The sequence below is a fragment of the Ceratotherium simum genome, chromosome 33 (assembly GCF_057802395.1).
Source record: "Ceratotherium simum simum isolate JZ-2026a chromosome 33, ASM5780239v1, whole genome shotgun sequence".
Taxonomy (NCBI): domain Eukaryota; kingdom Metazoa; phylum Chordata; class Mammalia; order Perissodactyla; family Rhinocerotidae; genus Ceratotherium; species Ceratotherium simum.
The window spans coordinates 5,671,523-5,695,475 of NC_141932.1; the positions used below are offsets into that span (position 1 = coordinate 5,671,523).

At 44.2% G+C, this 23,953-nt stretch overlaps 1 pseudogene; it reads right to left on the bottom strand.

Moving 5' to 3' along the window:
• Positions 1-1,253: 1,253 nt before the first annotated feature.
• On the bottom strand, positions 1,254-23,058 carry LOC147912718 (leukocyte immunoglobulin-like receptor subfamily A member 6; annotated as a pseudogene).
• Positions 23,059-23,953: the final 895 nt, after the last annotated feature.

Consider the following 23,953-nt stretch of genomic DNA (forward strand, 5'->3'; position numbering starts at 1 on the left):
ACGTCACTCTCTGTAGCTCCATCACTTAGTGTATTGTGAGACATGGGACAGGATGAGGTTCCTCACCTCTGACAGAAAGGTGCAGTGGGTCACTCAGGTCTGAGCACCCACCGGGAGAGTGATTCAAAGAGCCGTAGCAACTATAGGTTTTGCCATGGGCTGCGGTTGCAGGGCCCAGAGGGAAGAAGGCCTAGAATGCATCATTTTGGCTCTGCCCTCCAAGGACCCAGTGTTCATGTGCTGCCCCCTCTCTGGATAATGGCCCAGGTCAAAGAGTTCTCCTACTCAAAGGACGAGGTCAGGTTCTCTCCTGTGGGACCCACCTGGGCTGAGAGAGATTTCTTGTGTATTCCTAGGAGAAAAAAAGTCCTTGATATGAGAGCACAGGTCTTATCACATTCTCCTTGGTCACGACAAATCGTTCTCTGTTCCCGTTCCGGGGTGCCCACTCTGCATGTCTTCTAGTGCCCATAAGTCTCAGCTTTATCTCTGCATTGCTGACTCGTTGTGTGTGTGTCCACGTGTGTGTCTTTTCAGGACTCTGCTTCTCCCTCATTCTCTGTAGCTTTCTGATGGTATCTCCATGTCTTACTGCTACTAGAAGCCATAAGAGATGAGGTGTTCTCTCGAAAAATGCAACCAACTAGCCACTTTGGGGACCCTCAGAATACATGGTGTTGGCCTTAGGCTTCCTGACACAGAACAAGGAGATTCTGGAGTAAAAAGTGTCAAAATCCCCATAGGATCTGCGAGAACCTCATTATGCAGGGAGTGGCCAGTGTGGCCCAGCACCCCAAAGTGTGGGAAGTGACCACTAGGTGGTAAAGTTTGGAAGTGAGCATGCCTCCCTCTTGTGCAGGAAGATGTGTTAGACCACGTTGTGATCAACACCTCAGGGTCCCAGTCTCTATTCAGATCACTCAGGGCCTGGCTGCAAGGCTGTCTAGTGTGTCACTGTGTCCTCACAGCAGAGGAGGGGGCTGTGGAATTAAAGGGGGAACCAGCTACGACTGTCACTCGGTGCCTGAGCTGGGACACCCCTCATCCCTGTGTGCAGGAGTATTTCTTAGTCCCTCTTTCTCATCCTCTGTCTCATGCTCTGTCTCTGTCTTATTGGTTTTCTCTTTTGATTATAACAAGGTCTATGTTTCTTCTCCTTCCCCTCCCTCCCCACTGCTTTCTCTCTTGAGTTTGTCTGTACCTCTGCATGTCTGTCTTTCTCTCACTGTACTAACATTGTACTTGAGACCACATCACTCCTGAGCCTCCAGGGCATAAAGAGAACAGAGGCTGTGCAGGTCACACTCCCCTGTGATCATGATGTCCATGGGGTCACTGGGGGATGACCACCCATGGGGGAGTAACTGTGAGAGCCATAGCCTCTGTAGGTCCCCACATGGGCAGATGTCATAGGTCCCTGGAGAAATGAGCTAGGGTGTGCCCACCAGGAAGTTCCTCTACAAATTTCTGAGAATGCCATGTGTCCCCTCCTTGAGAAGGAAAAATGAGTCCAACACCAGTTCTGAGTGACAGCACAGGGTCACAGTCTCTCCTGCATGCACAACGGAGCCTGGGAGGGCTGAGATGGAGGGTTTTGTGAACACACTTGGGAAGAAAGAGAGTATGAGTTTCCATGTGCATCCTCTGTGCCCTCCTCCTGATAGTTTCAGAGTGATTTCTACCTCCCTCAAGCCCAAAGCTGTCTCAGTTCCTTCCTATGCCTTTTTTACTGCATGTTCTCTGAGGCTTATTCTCCATCCTCTCCCTCATGACTTTTATAGTCTGGATTTCACCCCCTCATCTCCATCTCCTTTTCTCTCTCCCTTGGCTAAAAGCTCTTAACCTTCTCAGCATCGCTTCTAACATTTGCGAACTTTAGATCCACTCCCCACACTCTGGGCTCCAATCTGGACTCTGAGTAGGGCCATTGGACACAGCATGGACATTGGCTGGCCTGGACTTCTCCTACCTATGACCACAATCTCTAGGGGGTTACTGGGTCCTGACCACACAGAGGGGATGTGGTTGTAAGTTCTGGAACATCCATAGACCCTTGCATGTGCTGTGGTCACAATGCTTATGGTGAAGCTGTTGAAAAGACCTCTCTGGAGCTCAGGGACATAGGTCCCAGCTATTTGAGTATTTTGAATATGACAAATGGAAGATGGAAACGACACTGAAGACTCACATTCCCTCCTAGGGGAACCACAGTGCTCTAGTAGGCTGACAGGGAGGGCTTGTCACGTCCACCTGGGAGAGAAGGAGGCACAGCCTTAGAGAGGAAAATGGGGCACGTCCCCCTCCCCTCACTGCCAATAGGGAGCTTTTCTTCCTTTACATTCTTTCAAGGCTTCTCATCCAAACCAGAGTCCATTCCCAAAGAGAACTGATGGCAGGCAAGTGACACAGCCCACCCCTACAAGGTCATGACAGGTCTTCCCAGATCAAGAATTTTGCTTAGACTGTTGATAAAATGTTGAACAAAGGTTCTCTTAAAATTTCTCTATGATAACAAAAAATATGCATTCAAGAGATGGGTGAAATCTAAAAGATTCAAGCAACATAAGAAAAAACTAGGAAACTCATTGAGAAACATTTTCTTTCAGCAGAATGCAGCACAAGGTCCATGAAGACACTGCCCTCTGAACACTCCCTTCTCAGACTCTGGCAGCAGGAATGCCCTTTATCTCAACATCATGGATGGGCTGGAGAATATGAGTTGTTTCTTGGTCCTCAGAGGGTTCCATATAGCCCAGCATGGGGTCCTTCCCTCCTCACGGAGATTGTTCTAACTACCCTCAGAGACTCCGGTCTCTGAACATCACAGGCTCCCTCAGGAGATTGGCTCAGTCCACAGGAGGTGTCCACAGAGGCTCTCTAGGACAAAATCAGAGCCTGGGTGTACCAGATAGCCCCACTTCTTGTGCTCCCAGGTGATCCCTGTCCAGCTCTCCCAAGTCATCTGCATCACCCACTCCTGTGCTCCAACCCTTCCCCGTGGAACAGCCATTTGTATTCAGCCAACTCAGCCACTTGCGATGGGGAAAGACTCATCCACTGGTGCCCAGATCTGGATCAGACAGGATGTTGGAGGGAAACCACATCAGAGATGATTTGTCCCATATAAATCTCACTCTGCCAGGAACGGTGCCTTGTCTTGGATGTTAGCCTTGGCAAGTCAGCCTGGGCTCAGACAGCAGATGAACTCAACTTCCCACAGGTTCCCACCTCCAGCCCTGGGCTGTAGATAGCCCATGTCTTCAGGACAGGGTTTTCCACCATTACCCTCCCCTCCCTTCCCTTCAGGACTTACCAAGACACAGGAGACTGGTGAATTTGGGGGGCATGGCACTATTTCTGTTGGACAGGGTGCAGGAGCTGAGAGAAACTGGAAAATGAGCAGGATGTGCTTCCATGGCCTCAGCTTCACAGTTTGCAGAGTTAACAGGTGCCCCACCACACAGGAAGACGACCAGCTTCTTCTCACCCTAAATACGGGGGGTGCTGTGGATAAATACAGACAGTGTTCACGGTTCAGCACAGCCCCTAATGAAGGCATGACGTAAACCTCATCATTTACCAACCCCTCATACCCAAATTTCAAATTTAATTTTCTTATCTCTAAAATCATATAAAGATATTTAACATCTTACTGCCTTTTTTAAGAATAATGCATAATTTGATTTATAATATGCAACATTCTTCTGCCAAATTAACATATATGTATTGTTAATGTTATAAAATGTTTTAGATTCAAATAAAGGTCTTCTCTTTTTACATTCACTACTATATTAACTGCAAATTGAGAAATATTTGCAAATTTAAAAATTTCCCCAACAAGTGTCAAGCAAACTTGATTCTGCACTATTAGCACAGAACAAAACATGAACATTCTAGCTATTGAAGTTCTATTTAACATTCCTCTTAACTCATGAGTCAAACTCAGAAATCCCTCTCTTACTTCCACACAACCCAAATAACATATGTACAGTCATTTGTTGCTTAACAGCAGGGACACATTCTGAGAAATGTGTCCTTAGGTGATTTCCTCCTTGTGTGAACATCATAGAGTGTACTTACTCAAACCTAGACGGTATAGTCTACTACACACCTAGGCTCTACAGAACTAATCTTATGGAACCACCAATGTATAGGCAGTTGATCGTTGACCAAAACGTCATTATGCAGTTCATGTCTGTATACATACATGCACATACGAAACATGAACAGATGCATAAATATGTGTATATGTAATGCTGATGGTATTTTAAAACAGCCAAATAATACTCTCAGAAAAACTAAATGATTTCAGGAATAAAAGTGTAAAATTGCCACTGAACATGAAAGCAGGATATTCACAATACTAATATCGACTCATGTATTGTCTCTCATCCATCCCTGCACTTCCGATACCGTGAAATAACCACCAATCCAGATGTTTTCTTCACCTCTTCTGTGTTATTTTTGTAGGTCTGGTTCTGCAGTGCAACATCGTGTGTATAGTTACTCAGACTGTATTGTGCACTTAGCATTTTGTTAAGAGGTTAGATCTCTTGTGTCTTTAACACAATAAAGTAATTTTAAAAATCAGAAACATGATAAAATGGTACTTATCTTGCCCTATAGAAATGATGAGGGGAATTATCCATATAGTAACCTAGTAAGTAACAAGTGTACAATTACATATTAAGTTACGGGTTAGGAAGTACACCCCATGGAGCTAGGACAGGAGATGACAGGAAATCAAAACTCATCTGGGATATGATGGAAGACCTTGGTTTGATGAGATGACATTTGAGAACAGAGCTGAAGGTTGAGAGGGACTTTCTACCTCAGGTGAATGGGAGAGAGAGAGAGAATTCCAGGAGGAGGTAATATTATGTGGAAGGAAACTTTGCACTCCATTTGGGAATTCCATTCAATATTCTTGATCTATCAATGTGTCTGCTCTTCGGATTCTTCTGTAAATTGGTTGTAACATCTTTCAAGTTCCCTCATTAATAATGAGTTCAATAAAAAAGTTAACTTGTGTTTATTTTATATCTGTAAAACAGTAATGATTTTATCTTTAAAAAATATCATTTACCAAAATATATTTAAGAAAAGGAATGTTGGTTGAAAGTGGCACATATCTGTGTCTTAACTTGCTCCTCCCACCAGCAGAAAAATGCAGTAACACGTGTGCTATGTTGCATGCACTGCAGAGCTCACAATAGCAGACACACAGTTAACATCTAACTGTACAGGTCAAGTTCTGCTTCATTGTGACAATGAGCACAAAGGAGAAAAACAGAGAAATATGAGGAGAAAACATGACTTTCCTCTTGACCCCAGATAATGAGTTGTCTTTCTACTAAACATTTCCCTTCATGGCCTTCCCTTTGAATCTTGCAACACCATCCACCCCATCTTCCCAGAAACAAAACTCTGAGTCTCTTCAGTCGCCTCAGTGCCTCTTGTTTCCTTTCTCAGATATCTCCTCCTCATTCTGTGGTCCAGCCTTTCAATGTTATGGGTCATTGAATTAGGTTAGTGTTCTGAATTTGAAGGGAAAGCTGAGCTTTATTTAAATACTCAAGCATCATCCACTGCCTGTGTGACTTTGAGCAGTAAAGTCCAATCTCTGAGCTTCTGTTTTGTCATTTGGAGGATCTTGTTATGAACCCTATTGCTGAGACTGGGTGTGAGGGCCAGTATTGTCCGGTTCATGGTTTGGATCAACCATTATTAACTTCCTGACAAGATTAAAATGTATGAGACTTGGTACATGAGAGGATCATGGTGTCCAACTTCACAGTCAAGGTGGGTGAAGGATGTTCCCACTCAAGAGCCCTAGTTGGCTCCCAAACACTGAGAAATGCTATTTATAATATTTCTGAAGTACATAGTCATAGCCAAATGCAGAAAAGGAGAAATGAAAGTTCCCTACCTTGAGAGAGGACCACAACAGATAAATGATGCCAAAGCTGAGTGGCCATTTGTGCTTAGGAGTAGTAAGGGGTCGTTAGAGAAGGGGTTTTCACCTGTGCGTGGACACAAGACAGGAAACCTGGGATCGTCACAGGCTATGAAGGGATCAGGGCTCTGGAGTGAGTTTGGAAGGTGCGTTGCCTCCTCCCCAGTTTCTGTGGATGTGCACTGGGATATCTCTGCCCACTGACCTCAGCCTGTGGCCAGCACTGAGCCACCTCCCCTGTGTGTGCATGGAACAGATTCACTGCAATATAGGAAGATATGGATGTCTGTGCCATGTGTGAGTGAGGGGCTTGCATTGGACCCATCCCTGCTGGACACAACCCTGAGTTTGGGAGAGTGGGTGCCACAGGGCAGAAGGAGCTTCAATAATCCCCCTCACCATGCCTGACTCCCAGCACAGCCCTGGGAGAAAATCTCCATGGAAAATTAGGTGTGTGGAAAGCCTTCCAACAAGCACGGACAGCAAAGAGGAGTCCTAATAATGATGTACCGTGTTACAAAGACAATCTACCATTAATGGGCTTATCATATCCCTGGAAACAGAATGGTAGGCATATATGAGACATTTAAAATTAAGAATGTGTTTACATATATGAAAATTAAAGGAGGAAATTGAATTTTTGAGGCAAGAAGATGGGTTATGCTATGGAAGAAGTCATTCTGCCACTCTATGTCTTCTGATAATCCATTTACATTGATAGTGATTAGTGATATGTAAGGACTTACTACTGACATTTTATTAGCTGTTTCCTGACTCTTCTGTAGTTTCTTTGTTCCTTTCTTACTCAAATGAGGGGATAACAGGGTCAGAGAAAGCAGATTCACAGAATGTCATCTACGAGAGCTTCTGATGTAGAAAATACACAGGAAAAAAGGAGCCACTTTTCCCTTGTGCACTTTCTCCAATTCCCCCTCATTGGGGACCAAGATGAGACCAGGCCTCCTAATTAAGGTTCAGACTGAAACCAAGTCCTTGTGTGATCACCACACTAATGCCTAATGGGGTTGAAGCCCATCTCTGAAATCACCCCCAAGTCTATATTGGTGGCCTCAATAGCCAATTCAGATTCATGGGATATGAAGGATTCTAAAACTCACATGATCCTTATTTAAACCGTTACTTACATATCCAGTGATATTGGGCAGTGTTTGTTCAGAGACAAGTTTCTTTCTTTTTTTGTTTTTGTTTTTTTTTTTTGTGAGGAAGAATAGCCCTGAGCTAACATCCATGCTAATCCTCCTCTTTTTGCTGAGGAAGACTGGCCCTGAGCTAACATCTATTGCCAATCCTCGTCCTTTCCCCCCCCACCCCCAAAGCCCCAGTAGATAGTTGTATGTCATAGTTGCACATCCTTCTAGTTGCTTTATGTGGGACGCGGCCTCAGCATGGCTGGAGAAGCGTGCGTGGGTGCACGCCCAGGATCTGAACCCGGGCTGCCAGTAGCGGAGTGCGAGCACTTAACCGCTAAGCCACGGGGCCGGACCAGAGACAAGTTTCTAACCTGGGAAGTAGCTCATTGTCTGCTTGGACTCAAAAGAGGATGAACAGGCAAATGGTGACCATATTTTGAGGGAACATGTAAAGTATTTGTTTAACAGTTCAAGAGCAAGTTTGGTTGATATTCACTGTCAAGTGAAGCCTGTGGCTTTCTCCACCCTAATTCAATACCACCTCACTAGATTGTATGGAAATTAAACATAGATTGTAAATGGAAATGTATTATTTACCAGTAACAACCAATGGACTTAAGAGTAAACAAATAGAAGTCAAGAAGAACATAGTCAGTATTCCAGATGGTGGCTTCCTTCTTAAAACCTTCCAAATTACCTGACAGTTTACCATAATTACGGATTCCATGAGATGCTTTTCCTTCATTTATTTATAGAGTTAAACTTAATTTTGCCTCGCTAAATAATAAATGTTGTCTCCTTTAGAAATATATGTATTGAAATGAATAATCCTTCATTCATGTGTCTTAAAATTTCTCTCATTTATTCACTACCATGTTTAAAAATTGATCTGTATTACGGTTTGTTGTTTTTTTCTCAATTCAGACATTTTATTATTTTTTATTGAGGTATAATTGATATATAACATGATATTAACTGTTTGTAGTTTTACTTTGTGCGTTTTGCTGCCATATAATTTTCCATTGCATATATATAACACAAATATTCATTATTTGTGAGATTTACTTCTATGGTTTGTGTCTAAAAAGAATAACATGCCTGTCAGTATCAATAGTCTCAAAAATAAATTATTGTTTATGTGCACATATTTTAAACCCGGGTGTCTATACATACATACGTATATGTTTATCAGTTAAAAGAAAAAGACACATAGCTGTCTCCTTTTAAATAACAATTATCCACTCTCCAAATTGTCTGACAATACGTTATCTACTCCCCAAATTGACTAAAGCAATTTGTGCTTCTCCCAGAAAAGTATTGAGACTCTAAGTATGCAATATTTTCTCGCCTAGTTGATTCTGTCTTTGTTGTGGTTTTTAATGTGGATATACGAGGATTTTGACATCACAATTTCATTGACATGAGAGTGAGGTGATCTTCTGGAGAAGAAGAAACCAAGACAAGGTATAGTCAGCACAAGTGTGGTGAGAGGCTGGCATCCTTGACCAGGAAAAGGGTGAATTAGTCTAAGAACTGTCAGGAATCGGGTAACGTTGCATCCTGATCACACAGGTCTTGTACACCTCTAAGTATTCTTGGATTTTATCTTTCTGCAACAGGAAAATTTTCAGTAAAGGAACATATGAACATATTGCAGTTTTGAGAAGAGCACCACTCTGTAGGGACTGTTCTGTAAGAGGACTGTATTGAAACAAACAGTGATAAATATCTATCATTAATCCACCCCCTATGTGATGAGTCAATAAGTATTCTAAGTGGTTTATGAGGATATCTCAGGTAACATTTTCAAAAATCTTACAACTAAAATACATTTACAATTGAGTGGGATGATGTAGGAAGAGTTCTTTGTCAGTATCATGGTTTAGGAGGATTGGAAAGGAGTCTGCTATGTTCAAATTGGCTCAAGGAGTTGCCCCTGTGAAGGGAAACGTGTGGTAACTACTCAGGTTGTGTGTGTGTCTGGGGAGGAGAGGTGGTTAACTGGGCTGAGTTTGGTTTGTAGAGAGGAGCCAGTTTTGCTGGGGATGGAGAGTATATCTCAGCCTGATCATCAACTTCATTGACTGGAGATAATTGAGATATTGGAATTTACTAGAAGGAAGCAAGAGAACTGTGGAGTGGATTTTTGCAGGATAGGGTCAGTGAAAGATAAGTTTGGGGCCACCAGAATAGAACACTTCATCACAGAGTGAGAGCCTGGGGTAAGTGGCAGGAAAGAAGCTGATAGTGTGGCACCAACAAGACGTTTGGATCTTCAGCTGAACTTGTCTGTGGTGATGGACCAGGGTCAAGGAAAGAAGGGCTCAGGGGCAGAACTGCGGATTTGTTCATTGTATATGAAGTGGAAGAAGGTGAAGAATTGACGGCTCTTCCACTCTCTGCCTTGGTTGACTAAAGGTGCCAATGGGGCTATCACAGGATGGATGAGCCCAAGAGGAGATGGCGGCTTGGGGAGATGTTTATAATACTGTCAACTGCCTGCTGAGGGAACCACCACCTCCCTCCTGGCCTGGGTCTGTGGTTTTCTGTCTCACAAACACTTCTTTTCTCTAATTTCCTTGTTTCTATAAGCAACAGCACCTTATCTTCATCATTCTCCACCAAAATCCCCGAGTCATTTCTGTTCCCTCACCACCACTTGTCCCCAGGACAATAACTCTTCATCTGATATTGAGAATTCTATCCCCATGCTTTGAGCAAAAGCACTAGTTGGAGAGAATTCACAGGTTTGTTTTTGTTGTTTTCTGTTCATCAGTTGATGGACATTTGGGCTTTTGTCATTTTTTGTCTATTGTGAATAGTTCTTCTATCAACACACTTGCATAAGTACTTGTTCAAATACCTGTTGGCAAATCTTTTTTCTTTATTGTGTTAAGAACACTTAACATGATATCTAACTTCTTTACAAATTTTCATACACGGGACGGTATTTTTAACTCTAGGCAAACAGTTATGTGGCAGATCTGTAAAAATGATTAATTTGCATGACTGAAACTTAGAGCTAGAAGGGGAGTTTACAGGTAATGTGGTAATTCTGGGTTTAACTTTTTAAGGAATTGCCAAACTGCTTTCATCAATGGCCAACCATTTCACAATCCCACCAACAATGTATGTGGATTGAGATTTCTCCACATCCTCATCACCGCTTGCTATCTTTTTCTCAAATTGTGTTCAGTCTAGTGGGGGTGAAGTGGCAACTCATAGTGGTTTTATTTGCATTTCTCTAGTTGCTAATGAGTTGGCCATCTTTCATATACTTGCTGTGCATTTGTACATCTTATTTGTAGAAATGTCTATGCAAGCCTTTGAACTGTTTTTTAATTGGGTCTTTTTTTTGGTTTATATGTTAAAGGTATTCTTCATATATTGTGGATACTAGAACATTATTAGATATCTTATTTGAAAATATATTTTTCAATTTTGTAGGTTGTGTTTACACTTGATATATAGTTTAAAATTTAATGACGTCCAATTAATCTATTTTTTCTTTGCTGCTTGTCCTTAAATGTTATATCTAAGAAACTATTGTCAAGTCCGGGGTTGGGAAGATTGATTATATATTTTTTCTCTAAGAGTTTTATAATTTTAGCTCTTATATTGATCCATTTTGAGATAATTTTTGCATAAAATGTGTGTAAGGTCCAGGTTCCTTCTTTTGTATGTGGATATCCAATTTTCCCCACACAATTTATTCAACAGACTATTCTTTCCCCATTGAGTGGTCTTGGTATCTTAGTCAATAGTCAGCTGTTCATATGTATGGGTTTATATCTTGTCCTTCAATTTTATTCCATGCGGCTATATGTCTGGCCTCATGTCAACACCACACTGTTTTGACTACTTGAGCTTTGTAGTAAGTTTGAAATCAGGAAGTGTGAGTTCTCCAAACTTGTTCTTCTTTTTCAAGGTTTTTTGGAGATTGTGGGTCTTTTGCAATTACCTTGAATTAGAGAAAAGGCTTTTCCATTTCTGCAGAAATGGCCTTTATGATTTCAAAAGGGATTGGATTGATTTGATAGATTTCCTTGGAGAGTATTGTCATCTTTACAAGGTTAAATCTTCCAAGACATAATCCTGGAATGTCCTTCCATTGGTTTAGATCTTTTCAAATTTCCTTAGCATATTGAAAAAAAAATTACAGTGCATAAGTGTTGCACTTTCTTTGATAAATTCATTCCTATGTATGTTTTCCTTTGGATGCTCATGTGAATTGAATTGCGTCACCTAAAATGATATGTTGAAGTCCACTTGGCCAGTACCTGTGAATGTGACTTTTTGGAAATAGGACCTTTGTAGATTTAATCCAGTTAAGATAAGACTGTAATTAATTGGAATGAGCCTTAATCCAGGATATCTGTTGTCCTTATCAGAAGCAGAGAATAGGCACATAAGGAGTCTTCATGTGAAGTCAGGAATACACGAGGAGATGTCAGCCGTGTGAAGGTGGAGGCGGAGATTGGAGTTACGCTGACACAAGCCTAGGGGTGCCTGTGGTCAGCAAGAGCTAAGAAGGATTTTTCCCTAGGACCTGAATAGCCAGCATGGGCTTGCTGACACCTTGATTGTGGCCTTCTAGTCTCCAGAATTGTAAGACAATAAATTTGTTTTCATCCACCTGGTTTGTGGAAATGTTATGACAACCCTAGGAAACTAATAGAAGGTTGAAATGCATAGTGTTTGCAAGACTGGACTCTGGTATCTGGAATCTTGGCCTCATTCCTGAATCTTCCACTCTTTGGATCTGTGACTCTGAACATACTGCAGGATCTCTGAATCTCGACTTTCTCATCATGTATCATGTAAATGTAAACGAGATTAGTAATTTCCCCATGAGCTTTAAATGAGGTGCAAATTATTTATTACATTGAAAACTTCACAAAACTACATGCCACCATGTTGTCTGAAAGTATTGAACATAATTATAGAGCTATTTCTATGGGTATACCATGAGACTCAGCACCACTGTGACCCACGTCTTGTCCCTACAGTACAGTGAGGTGGCCGAGTAGAGATGGGCTCCATGTGGGAATACAGGCCTGTGTCCAGCTTAGGGTCAGAAGCAGAGAGTTGGGGAGAGGACTATGGAGGCACTTGACCTGTCAACACCACCTCCAGGGGCACTTTCTGTTGGGGCATTTGCAAAGCCAGCAGTAATTGTGCACATGCAGTCACTGAGGACAGCTGTCGTGTTCTGGGATCTCAGTGTGCTTGGTTATCCTAGAGTTCAGAGTGTCCCTTTTCTCCCGGCATGGATGGTCACGTGCTCATTGCTGTGGAAACAAGGTTGGAAAATCTGGGTTTCTTCTCTTTTCCAGGAGGATGGTATAAGAGAAGGAACTACTATTTGTGGGGCATCAGTTATTTCAGGGCCTTTCAGTGGAGGTCTTCTTCTGTTGGGATCCTTTCTAACACTAGAATATCATCTCTACATTTAAAGACAACAACACGAAGTCTTAGGGATGTCTGTCTGTTCTTTGAGGACAAATCTCCAGTAAGTTTCCATCTGAGAAAGGAATTCAGATCACCCTGACCCCAGAGTTAGGCATCTCCTTACACAGCTGTTTTCTTTGAAATTACAGATACTGGGGGTGAGACAGAGATGAGGATGATGAAGCTAGGAGTGAGGGTCCTGCCAGGTCCTCAGGACAATGTTTGGGTAGGATGGAGTTGGGAGGCAGTGAGCTGGAATGGGCAGGAAATAGGAGACAGACATACTTGTAAATCGATGGTAGTCCCAAACTGGTGTGTTTTAGGCAAATAAATTCCTGATCCTGAAATCGTCTTTACAATGGAGGAGATGACCCACATCTAATAGTCATATGTTGAGGACTCAGCAATGGGGTATGTGCAGCACCCAGCACAGGTCCTGGCACCCAGAAGGCACTGAGAAAATACTCGTCTGTACCACAGTGTGCAATAACTGGGTTGCCCATTGCTATATGCAGGGCAGACTTCATGGTTGGTGAGCTGTGTGATAGGACAGGGCTCCAAATTCGGGTGATGTTCTTCTATCACCATCTTGAAATTGATCTAAGGGGCGTTGTATTTTCATTTAGCATTGTGCCCCACAAATTATGTAGCCTTCTTCGCCTCCATGATTTTGTTTTTTGGTTGATTGGCTCATTTCGGTTGGCCAGCTTTTTCTTATGTCTCAGCTGAGTGGAGTGGAAAATGGAGAATTCTTGGGTCTGAGAACTGAGAGAGGGACCAAATTTACAAAATGAAAGAGGAAGGCAGCAGGGGAGGATACAAGCTTGATTTATTTCAAATTGCAGTGTGTGTGTGAAATAATTTTTTTTTCATTTTTTTCTGTTTACAAACATTCCGTTCACCCATCCAATCAGTCAAAGTTTATCTACAAATATCAACTATATTCAGACAATGTACCAAGCATGAAAACTAAAATATGTGCTTACCTGACATGGATCCTGTTCCTGATCCCTACTAGTCTTGGGATGTGAGGGACATCCAATAATTAATTACAAAATAAATGAAATTATACACCATGACGTGTTATGTGGAACACATCCTTGGGCATTGGAGATTAGATAATAGCAGATCCTAACAAGTCTGAGCATCATGGAAGGTCAACCTTGAGCAGGTGAAATGAGAAGATAGAGCTGAGACGTGTGGAGAAGTCTTAGCTGAACTGCACAGGAGTGTTGATAATCTCTGGAAAAAGAAAGCAAAGAGTTAAATGTCCCCATTTGAAAGGGACCATGGCTGCTGAGCTCCTTGGGGTCCATTTTGTCCTGGAACCTGGGCTGGGCTGACTTCCCTGCAGTCCGCACCACTTCTATCCAGGAAACACAGGGTGGGCATGTGAGGACCCAGGCACTGTCCCAGCCCAGCTTGTCTGGTTCAGTGCAGATGAGGAGAGCAGACAGAACCAGACAGGACAGATTCACACAACATGGCACATGAGAACCTCTGACATGCTTTTTCTGTAGGAAAAGGGAGTTTCCTCCCTCCCATGACCTCTATCTGATTCCTCCTCAGTGGGTCCAAGAAAGACCAGACATTCTGAGTGTAGTTCAGTCCTGAATCAACCCCAGGGGTGTGACCCAAAACCACTACCTGATGGGGTTAAACCCCATCTCTGAAATCACCCTCAAGTCCACATTGGGTGGATTCATCTCAGCTCAGATACTTGGACCATTAGGGATCAGGAACACATATGAGCCCACTTTAAATTCTTAATTGCATATAGTCTAGTATTGGCCAAATTGTTTGTTCAGAGACCCAGTTTCTCACCTGAAAAGCATTTTATTGTCTAAATAGATTCAGGTGAGGGTGATTAGGCAGGTACATGTCATGTTTTGAGGAAAACACAATGCCAAAATGTGAAGTATTTGCTGTAACAGATCAACTGCCACTTGGTTAGGAATTAGTCACTAGTGTAGGATGTGGCTCTCATCACCCTACTTCAACCCCACATCACTAATTTGTATGGAAAATAATAATGGTTATAGAGCAGAAATGCACTATAGACCTGTAATGACAAGTAGACTTATGAATCATCAAATGAAAGTCGAGAAGAACATTGTCAGTATTCCAGAAGAGTCTGTTCTTTCCAACGTGAACAAAACCATCTAACCCCAGCTTATTTGTAACCACCATCATGGATTGGATGGAATTCTTTTCTCTCCTTTTTCCAAGAGAGTTTATTTTATGTATACATTCCTAAATAATGCATGATGTTTCCTTTTTAACGTTAGGTAAATGGGATAATCCTAAAGACATGGCTTTTTACAGTCTTTTTACATTTATTCAGTACTATGTTTGAAGATGGATACACATGACCATTTGGAATTATAGTTTGCTCATTTTCTCTGACATGTAATATTTGATTTTCTACAGAGAAAAGCAAATTGTCTCTTTTGTTGGTGCATATAGTATTAAAATGATTTTGACTAAGATGAATATCTCTTCTGTCAATGTCCTTGTGAATGGATCCTGGTGTAAATGTACACATTTTCTCTAAGGTACATACTTAAATATCATACCTGTGTGTCTCTTACTTTAACTAGATAAGTATCATCAGTTCTCTAAATTGATGGATGTTCTTGCACTCCTACAAGTAATGAATTAGAATTCTGTGTGCTCACTATTCTCTCACACAACTGATATTCCCATTTTTCTCCTTGCATCTCACTTGAACGTGCTGAAATTTTGACCTTGTGATTTCCCTGAAACTCTGTCACAACATTAAAGTAGGAATGATCATTATACACAAAATACAAGGAAACTTAGGTGCACTTTGGGGCTATTAGAGTGGAATTCAAGGTGTCCTATTGGCTTGGACTGTTTTGTGACAGGCAATTCTGTGCATCACTTCCGAACTGTGCATCCGGGACCTCACATTGGCACCCTGAAGTTGGCCATGAAGGGAGTATATACATCGGAGAAACTGGAAAATACCTGAATTACTGCTTTTAACGACGGGTGTTCAGTCGCAGTAAGAATCTTGCTATCACTTCAGACAGTAGTGTCTTGATTCCAAGTGAACATATTTCTGAAGAAATTACACAGGTAGCATCTGATGAAAAGTGAAGGGCTTGTAGAGTCCAGAGAAAGTGTTAGGGCATCATTTGGATTTACCGACTTCAAGCTGGATCTTTGTTACGGCAATTTATTGATTTATTAAAAAGGATTGCATGCTCTCAATAAGAGGTGAACACTCCTTAATACACATCAAGGGATGTGGTGATTAGCAATAAAGAAAAATGTGTTACATGAAAGTGTGCTAGAGCATGAAAGTGTAAGGAGGTGCGGACCCAAATCTGTCTTGTGGGAAACATGCTGATTTCACAGAAAGGGGGCAAAATAGGAGCCAGTCAAGATAACTCAACAGTGGTTGGAAGGAAAGTTCCACAGTTTAATGGCAGAAGAGTCTACACTGACCCTGCACATGAATAATGATTCCTCCACCTTGCAATGACCTGCAGACAGTTCACACAGCGTATGCCCCAGATGCTCTTCCAGAACCTCCTGGGCACACAAGATTTATTTCCAAGGCTCTACCACTCTGAACAGTGCATAGTTCTTGCTTGTGTTTACCTCGTGGCTGCACCTTGGGGTCTTTTTGGGCTGTGCCGAGCTTGAACTAGCACAATCCCGAGGACCACCAGGATCACAGAAGCCACGCCCATCTGAATGAGATTCTCCACTGTGTATTCCTGGGGATGTGAAGCTAGGAATTGTGGATAAAGAGGTCACAGAGGTAAGGTCTGAGCAAAGTCACCAAAGATCTCTGTATGTCTGCCCAGGCACCTGCCTCCCCTGTGGAGGACATGACCCTCTGCACCAGCCCCATAACTGAGGATTTCTCCTGCTTGCTACTCTTGGAGTCTGACTTGTATAGTGATGGGCTGATGGTGTCAGCTGATTCTAAGAATCATAAAATAGTGGGGATGGTCAATGAGTTGATATGACTCGAGCCGTTCCCTTGGGCTCTGTGGTCTTATGACTCCCTCTGTTTCTCAGGAAATAACTATGATGCAGTCCCTTGAAGAATCCTTTCTCTATTGCAGAAGGATTCCCTCTGTTCTCATTGGATTCTCTCAGTCTTTGTGTGGTTTTTTGAAGTTAGACTTTGCTTTTGAGCCTCTTTGGAACAGAGTTTGGATGTGCCCCCAGAGCTCAGGATTGCTGAAAAACCTGGTCTCCCAATACAGAAATAATTGAATTCTCGTATGCTCTCTGTTCACTCTGGGATATTGACCATGCATGCTAACTCTTCCAGATATGAGAGCTTCTGTTATTCAACAACTGAAGACTGGGGATCCATGGATGAGAGGTGGGTCATACATACAGGAGAGAAGAGAGAAAATTCAATTCATACAAATATACGGCATCAGTTGGGTTAATTATAAGAAATAAATTATGTAATGAGAAGATAGGTCTGATCTACACGGTGTCACCATGAAGGTTACACTTTGAGATGATGTTTAAGCTGATTCCTGAACAGGAGAAGGAGCCTGAGAGGAGCCACGTGAAGACACAGATGAGGCACATCACAGGCTGCAGTGAGAGCAGGTCCCCAGAAAGACCTCTGACTGTTCTTCAACAAGGAATAAAGTCATGTCTGTGAGATATAGCTGGGTCCAGAGGAGAAGGGGGAGCTGAGATTTGGGGTTTTGGTGCATTCCAGACAAGCCAGATATGACAGGACAGATGAGGGAGTTTCCATAACCGTCAGCATCGTCATCATCATCATCATCATCATGATCATCATCATCATCATCATCATCTCTCTCTCTTTCTCTGAAATAACTCTGGAAACTGCTATAAGATTTCAAGGAGAGAAGACTATAATCATTCGATTTTATATTTGAACTTTTTCGTGCTAAAATGCTGGGTAAGAAAGTGAGTTGCAAGAATGTGTGAATTTCACAACTTCTTTGATATTAAAATCATGTAATGGTTAATGACATTCAATAAACACTAAATGAAAGAAAAAAAAGTAGATAATCTCTATCCTCTCTATTTCAAATATCCCAAAGAAAATCCAGGTTGCTAGTCTTCAAAGAGTTAAGGAACAGGAAAGTCAGTGGTTTTATTTATTGTGTGAGCACAAAAAATAGGTAACTCTTCAAATCTATTCTAACCAGTTTTAACATAAAAAAAAACATATTATAGATCAATTCTAATTATACATCTCAATGTAAAAATTCTAAATAAGCTATACTGGTCAGAAAGTATGAATTAATAATAGACGTCATTCACTGGGGGTAATATCCAGATGTTTGATACTAATAAGTATTTTAAATGTATCACACCATGGCTAAAATTAAAGAGAAAGAATTCAGATGTTAAAAAGTCCAGAAAAAAATCCTAATTTCTATAAACAAAATAATATTTTTTTTCCTCATAAAATCTGAATGTAACAGAAAAATGGACTGAGGGATAGGTCAATAGTGTTATACCTATAAAAATATAGATTTTTGTTGTATTTGCCTTAAAGCAATTTGGATTAAAAATGAAGATGTTACCTGAAAGTGACACTCAGGTATATCTTAACATTTTACCTTGTCCGCATTTTCATATAGTATTTGATATAAATAAAATTGGTGCACAATCTGGAAACAAGTGAAATTTCAATTTCCTTGAGGTTAATGAAATTATTGTCTGTAAATCATAGGAGATAAATTGAAAAACAATTGAACGGTGGAGAATCTGTAGTAAGTTAATGGGACATAAAATTAATATAACCAAGCCAATATCATTGTTATCTATATTTAAATATTTATAAATTATAAAAAATAAAAGATCTTACTTATAAATTAATAAAGCAGTTGAACAAATCTTAAGCTATAGGTGTAGACAATTTTATGAATAAAACTTAAAAATGCATCTGCAGTCATTACTAAGCCCTCCTTTTAAGCATCTTTTATAGGAAAACTTCACATTACTAAAAAGTTACTCTCCATAATGAATGTATAAATTTAATCTAATATCAATGACAATAGGAATAGATTTGCTTATTTTTAAGTGATAAATCTTTATAAGTTAAATTTGTAATTATGTATGCAAGTTTCACTACTAAAGTTCTCAGAGAAAGAAAGCAATGTTAGAGAAGTGTGCAGAGAAAATGCAGAGTAGACGTGAACTGCACACAGATGTGATGTGCAGTGATCCCCTAAGTGACTCCAGTGAGGCGTGCATGGTCCCTCCTCAGTCTCAGGTGTGCACTGAGTGGCTGGAGGCCTCCAGGTGAGCACAGGAGGGCCGGGAAGAGCGGTACCCACAGTCAGGGTGCTTCTCTCTATAGGAGAGTGTTTGGTGGGCTCCACCTGCACCTACAGCAGATCCCACCTTGGCCCGAGCAGCCTCCTGTTCTGGTCTGAGAGGGCTCAGGGACCCCCCCACATGTGTGAGTGAGGGACTCCATCTAAAGGTCTCTTGGAAATAAGAAATAAGAGCTTCCAAGGGAGTTTCCATCTATCCTCTCTCCAACTCTCCCAGCCTCCTCCATCAGCCCAACATCTTCCCTAGATTCCAAGTTAGGCCTGGACACTAAACGCTGCAAACCCGCCCCTCTCCTTCTACTCCACATATCTTCCAAAACTGGTTAGGGGCCTACAAGCCCCAAGGTGGGCTGACAAGGGGGTGGTTTTTAGAAGAAAATCTCACAGTTTTTATGTGGGACAGGGAGGGTTGAGATGGTAAATCAATGGGGATTCCAAATCTTTGCAATCTCCACAATATTGTGGTTTCCTCTCACTAAGCTGAGACTCCAGGCCTGATGGATAAAAATCACATGCACCTGCCCCTTGTCTCCCTCAGCTTTTTAATCCTGACGAGGTCAGAGTTACTTGGAGAAGCAGGACAGGCGCAGAGAGGGCCAGATCAGGAGCAGGTCTATGATTAGCCCCTTCCAAGATGCCCCAGAAGGTCAGAAATGAAAGGGCCTCTGGAGGTCACGACCAGGCAGCTCCCCCTTATTCAGATGGGGAAAGGCTTTCTCAGAAGTAAACCTCCCAGGAAAGCTGAGCCCATACACCTTCAGCCCCATCTCCCAGGGATCCCTTGTACCCTGACTCCTAGATGAGCACCTCTGTGGGATCTCCCCCTGATCCTGGCTCCTGGTGAGTGGCGATGCTGTGGTTCTCAGATGGAGACACCAAGAAGTCAGTAGGTGGGGGCCTCTGTCTTGTAACTTAAGTCTAATCTCATTTCCTGTTAGGTTCACTGACATTCCATCCCTCTCCCTCCCTCAGCCGTGTCTTAGACTTCAGGGATGGGGTGTCCCAGGGGGGAGATTCCAACCTATTTCCACCCTCTCATGGGCTGGATCCTCCTCTGTGTAACCTCTGCTGTGCTCCAATTATTCTATCGTGTTGCAGACTTTCCTGTGGATGGGGCCCAGATAAGTCCTTCTGAGCTCAGAGAGGACAGGGACAGGGGGACCTCTCCTGAGACTAGGAGCTCTGGGACCAGGTACCTGGCCAAAATCACCATCTCAGGGAACACTGAGAGCCCCTCAGTGGATCTCATCCCATATATCATAAACAAGGATGGGGTATGTGATGGCAGGGCTGCTGTTCTTCCCTGTTCTTCTCAGCTGCCTCTCCCCCAGGACGACCCCACAACATCTCCCTCTGCTGTGACCACGTCACCTATCATCAGACCAGCCTCAGAGCTCCTGGAGGCCTGTGGTTCCCACCTGTATCACTGCCCAATTCCCAGCTCCCCTGGGATGCAAGCCTATCCTTGAGTGTCTGAGGGGCATTACATTCCCTGGGAACTCTCAGAAGTGACTTCGCGTTGTCTGTGCTCTCTCTGAGCCAAGGGGCCTCAGTGACTCCCCAGTTGTTAAGAAGAGCCCTGAGAGCGAGGGGTTTGGGCTGACCCTGGAGTCCCCATCTCACTCAAGCTCTTCTCCTGCATCTGCCCTGTGGATCCCCAAGACCATTCTTCTCCCCAGCTGGCACCTTCTAGACCCAGGGAAGGGGAATGGGATGGGCGGGGAGGGAGGAGAGTCTTTGAGGGACAGATCTCCATCTGGATGACCCATGCTTTGAGCCCTTCTCTCCCATACCAACCCAGATATCTCTTGAGAACAGGGACCCAAATAGATCATAGGGACAAAGGGGACAAAGCTGGGGCTCCTCACCTGAGACCGGGAGCTCCAAGGTGTCACGGGGCAGTGACAACAGGTAGGGGGAGGTGCTGTTTGAACCGTAGCACCTGTAGGTCCCCTTGAGGTCACAGGACTGATGGTGAAGTTGGCCCAAAAGGGTGCAGCTCTGTCCTGCAGACGAAAATGCTGGGAAGCAGCAAGTGTCCCCGCCTTGGACAGATTAGAAGGTATCCAACCAGATCTCAGAGCGACACTGCAGGGTCACCTTCTCTCCCCAGGACACTGAGGGCCCTGGCTGGGCTGAGAGGAAGGGTTTCTCATACATTCCTGGGGGAGGGGAAGGTTGTGATGTGTAGAGAGCTGCCCTCTCCCCACACGCTCTTGACCCTAAGCTGGGGGACTGCCGTCCTCTCTCCAGGGACTCTGTCTGTGACCCCCCTCTCAGCTCCTCTCAGTCCCTCTGGATGGGTCTCTTTTATATCTTTGCCCCTCACTCCCACTTTGTCCCTCCCTCTCCCTAGACCACTGCCCCATCTCAGCCTCTGCTCCAGGACCCTCTCCCTGGACCCCATCACCACCAGGTATGACCCTGGGCCCAGGGTCCTGAGCAGACAATCAGGACATGGGGTTCCTCACCTGTGATCAGGATGTCCGGGGGGCACTGGGGGCCGACCATGCATAGGAGAGGTTGTGTCCACTGTAGCATCTGTACTGGCCCCCGTGGGCGCAGTTCACATGGCCCCGGGGGAAGTCAGGGCTGTGCTGCCCATGAAGACTCTGTGGGGGTGTGAGCCCCTCATCCTTGATCAGAGCAAATCAGTCAAAGCCGGCTTCTGAGTGACACTGGAGGGTCAGGTTGTCTCCAGAGAGCACCAGCAAGCCTGGCTGGGCTGAGAGGGAGGGCTCCCTGTACACGCCTGGAGAGAAGGGACAGTGGCATTGAAGGGGACGCGCAGCCCACATTGCCCATTGGGACCTGCAGTGAGAGTTCTCACTGGTCCCTCCCCAAACATCCTGCTCTGTGGTTCAGGCCCCAGGATGCCATGTCACCACCCCCATCACCACATGGCTTTACTGGTCACGAAGCTTAGGTCGGTCATTTTGGGGTTCCAGGAATGAGATGGCTTGGGGGATGCCCTCATCTGTGACCTCAAGATGCAGAGGGTCACTGGGGTGTGACCACACATATGGGTAGGCACTGTGAGAAGCATAGCATCTGTAGGTCCCCCCATGGGAGGCATTCACGGGGCCCACAGGGAAGACAGCCTGCCACATGCATTGATAGAACCTTGATTTCATATGTTGGGGCGGGTCAGCTCTTCCCTCCTTCAGCAGATGGAAAGTGTCTAACGGGGACTCTGAGCTACAGGAGAGGGACATGTTCCCTCCTGATGCTACCACAGGTCCTGGGTGGGCTGAGAGGAGGGTGTGCTGTACACTCCTGAGGGAGAAGGAGGGAGCTGTGTTAAAGGGGGGACCATCAGCGCACACACCCCAGTTGTGGACTCTGAGGGCTGAGGTCCCCTGAGCCCACACTCCATTCCCTCTGCCCTTGAGGAGGACCCCACAGTGGGAAGGGACCCGACTCCTCCCCTTATCTGTCACCACCGGGGGCAGGGGGTCACTGCGCTCTGACAAGCCATTCCAGCTGGTCTGATATGCACACTGATATAGCCCTGCAGTGTGTGAGCTCATAGATTCCATGGAGAAACCAGCCTTGTTGCTGGAGTCCTGTGGGGCCTCTGTATCCAAGGGTTTAGACAGACGATAGACACCAGCCTGCAGAGACACCTGACACCAGATGGTCACAGGGCTCCCCGCAGTGACCATGGTGCCTAGGTCAACCCAGATGGAGGGTTTGGGGGTTACTCCTGGAAAGGAAAAATAACTGAAATATCTGGGGAGCCGTTTTCCCCTCAGTTTCCCCAGCTGTCACTCAAGGCCCCTTCCAGACTGGTCACCATCAGCCCCGAACCTCTGTGCTACCCCCAGCTGTCCATGGGGATCATTGGGTTGAAGCAGGAGGTGTGGGGGAGGACTCACCTGCTTGTACGTGACTCCACAGGCCCCAACACAACCCCCAAAGAGAGTTCCCTGTGAGAGCGTGTCCCCCAACCACGCATAGAAGGTCTAGGCCAGGCTAGGCCCCTGAGCATTGGGGTTAGTTCTGGGAACTGAGCACACTCTCCTCCCCCTGAAGTTCTCTCCCACTGAGCCTCCTGAGTCCTTGAGTCTCTCAGGGACCAAGACCTGGGAGAGGAGGAGACACTATCCCTCCTCTTTTCCCCAGACTCACCGAGACAGAGAAGGGCAATGAGAGTATGTGTCTGGGCCCTGCCTCCCATGGTCTCCAGCCACACAGATGACTTATAAAGTCCACAGAGGCTGGCAGGACAAGACAAACACAAGGAGATTGACAAGGTCAGGGCTCCATGTGGCACGTCATGGGTTCCTCATCTGTAGCCTCACAAGGAGGGGAACAGCCCTCTCAGGGAGACCTTTGCTGTCCCTGAAGGATGTAGCCACATAGACGGCAGGCTCTGGGGACCTCTCAGACCAGATGTGAGACTTGCCAGACCCCACGCACTCTGCCTCTACCTCATGCCAAGTGAATCCAGAGAGTCACACTTGTCCCAGAACATGAGGCTTGGATAGGGCAGGAGAGGAGCCAGCACTACCTCTGTTCCAAATCTGCCTCTGCCTCTACAGAGGCTTTGTGACCTGGGGCAAATCACTTCCTCATGCTGAGCTTCTGTAAATGCAAATTTTCTTCCCTTCTTTCATCAACCAGACAATTAGTCAATGTTTATTGAACAGTTTCCATGTCCAGTCACAGTGCCAGGCGCTGGAGAGTCATTGGTGAAGCTGACAGACTCTTACCTGGACTGATGGGGCTCAAATGAATGAAGACAGACATTACAAATATTTAGGAGGCAAACAATTCAGTTATACTCTTATTTTAATACAAGTTGGAAGAAAAAAGAAAACAGGAGACAATAAGATTAAATAATGGGCTGATGTCCTGCAACCTGGGTCCTGGCTGTGAGGGATCCTTCTAGGGGAAAGGAGTGACCCCAGGCATGAGCAGGGTTAGTTCAGAGGTGGTGTTGGTAGGGCATCCTCACCCAGAAAGATCGGAGCTGTCCTCAGAATTGAGAGCAATCAGAGGAAGACTGAGCCTTATCACACAGGATCCTGAGCACCATGCAAGTATTTTGTATTTTATCTTTAAGGCAATGG